General features: G+C 54.2%; 1 pseudogene; it reads left to right on the top strand.

Moving 5' to 3' along the window:
- Nucleotides 1-2,500, top strand: part of LOC120845699 — a 7,520-nt pseudogene that overhangs the window by 2,146 nt on the left and 2,874 nt on the right.

The following is a 2,500-nucleotide window of genomic DNA, read 5'->3' as shown; positions in this document are numbered from 1 at the left end:
GAGCAGTGCGGTTCTTGCGCTGTCCGGTGCGCTCGCGTCGGCCCTTGAAAATCCGAGTGAGGGAGTGTGATTTTCGTGCCGGACCGTACCCACATCCGCAGCAGGTCTCCAAGGTGAACAGCCTCTAGTCGATGGACCAATGTAGGTAAGGGAAGTCGGCAAAACGGATCCGTAACCTTGGGATAAGAATTGGCTCTGAGGACTGAGCCGGTCGGGCTGGAGACCTGAAGCAGGAACGGCACTGCACCGGGACTGGGCGGGGCTCGCCGTTCACGCGGCGCGGCCAAGCCCGGACCAGCGTCGGGACCTTCCTGTGGAAAGCCTCAGCTGCGCGGCGTCTGAGGGCTTCGTGCCCAAAGTGCTATGCTTCGGCCGGCAAAAAACAGTCAACTCAGAACTGGCACGGACCGGGGGAATCCGACTGTCTAATTAAAACAAAGCATTGCGATGGCCGCTGGTCGGTGTTGACGCAATGTGATTTCTGCCCAGTGCTCTGAATCTCAACGTGAAGAGATTCATCAAAGCGCGGGTAAACGGCGGGAGTACTATGACTCTCTTGTGGTAGCCAAATGCCTCGTCATCTAATTAGTGACGCGCATGAATGGATTAACGAGATACCTTTGTGGTGCGGGCAGAGGAGCAATTTTATTTTTATTTTTTCTTGACTTAATTTCCCTTTTCTTTTAAGTCTCCTCTATATATTTTGTCCCTATCTACTGGGACTTCTTCCCTAGGCGCCGAGGGGGCAAGACGTGCATCGAATGAGCTCCCCAAGCTAAGTATAATTTTTATATTTCCAGGCTAGCTGGAAGTATATTCTTTTAGGTATTAGAGTATAAAGGTATACCGATTAGTTTCCAGGTGTTTTTGTTTTTCTAAAGTTAATTTTCTTTGATTTCTGAACATTTTTGTGTGAGCTAGGCCTAGCGGGAAAAAGTCAAGATGGTCGCCACTTGATTTTGCGTCCAAACTCAGAGTTTGAGCGCTCGCCCGTACAAATAAATCTAACGCCCGTGTTCCTCGCGTTTGCGCGAACACGAGCGTGTGTTTGTTTTTTTCGTAGAGGTAAAACTTTCAATTTTACAGCTACTTTGATTTTCGAAGTGGTGGGCTGCTAGGTCGGGGGCCTTATTACCTCTATAGAGTGAAACTGTCTCCCGACCAAAACTGCTTCTGCGGGAGGCAGTGCGTTAATTTCCTACACTATCTTAATGAATGCCCGTTACTAAAACCTCTCGCGGAACAAGTGTACAGTTTATTGCCCGGCAAAGTGACCACTGTCACGGATAAAGATAAAATTAACATTCTAAAAAACCAAAAAATTCTTAAACTAATTGGAGAAATGTTAAATCTCATTGGGGCAAAATTAGGCACATTAGAACGAAGAGGGCTAACATAACAAAAAAGTGATTGCCTGTCGGAAAAAGCGGGCACAGTGCAATAATTGGTGAGCGTCCCCGCCCGCACCACAGGTGCAAAGTGCTCTGCACCTTCCGACACGCAACACGTGCCCAGGCACTTCCTGGCGCACAGGGAAGAGGGAAGGGATGGGAGGGATGGGGGAAGGGAACTCACAAACACACAGACACACTCACTTGCACAACAACAGGAAGGTGAAACCCGGGAATACTCCCCCATGCAGCGGTGCCCCCGCCCACGCTACCCTCCAAAACCCCGTACTGATGGGTAAGGTACGGGGAAGGGGTGAGGCAACGGTGAATAGCCCCTCACCATGGAGTGGAGGTACTCGAGCTCCAGCACATTGGCAACCCAATGCCAAGAGCAGGGCCATCTGGGGAGGTTCGCGGCCACCTTCAAACATTAACTGCTACACACCAGGTAGTGTTGGGGGCCCTGGGGGTTCCAGCGCTCGGGGTGCGGGCTGGGCCCGCGGTTTGCCGCTGTCTTCTCCGGCCAGATGGGGCTGTCATTAAGACATGCAGTGCCCGCTGCGGCTCCTTGGCCACAAGGGGCGAGCAGCGGGCACCTCGGGGGCCGTGAGGCAGCGGTGGGACGTGGGTCGGGTGCGCGCCGGGGGCGCGGGGATTTCTGTGGCCCTCTCTGGCACTCCCACATAACATAAAATACGATACCAAGTAGCATACACCACAACAGCAATGGCGACGTGGCGCGAGTACAGGCGTAAGCGGCGCCCCCGCAGATGGGCGTTCAGGTGGGCCCGCCCCTTCAGCAGATGGGTGGAGGGGAGGGGCCCACTGGACGCGGCTCAAAGCTCGGGAAGAGCAGGGCCGCTTGTCTCGGCCCGGGAACCATTTACATAAACTAGTAGAATGGGGACACCTACAAATAACACGAATGTATACGCACAACCAAACATAAGACTGCCGCATACACTGCCCCCAAGGCCTCGGTCGATGATAGCGGTGCCCCCGCCGGACCCGCTCCACAGCCACAGCCCAGGCAGCCTGCTGGGGCGGAGAGGCCGGGAAACCGGCCTCTCTGATCTAGCAGGTGTGGGGGCCAGGGGGACAAAGCCCCG

Source organism: Ixodes scapularis, unplaced genomic scaffold (assembly GCF_016920785.2).
Source record: "Ixodes scapularis isolate PalLabHiFi unplaced genomic scaffold, ASM1692078v2 ptg001158l_1___fragment_3__unscaffolded, whole genome shotgun sequence".
Lineage (NCBI taxonomy): Eukaryota > Metazoa > Arthropoda > Arachnida > Ixodida > Ixodidae > Ixodes > Ixodes scapularis.
Note: the sequence above shows the minus strand (reverse complement) of the source record. Positions and strands in the feature narration are given on the sequence as shown.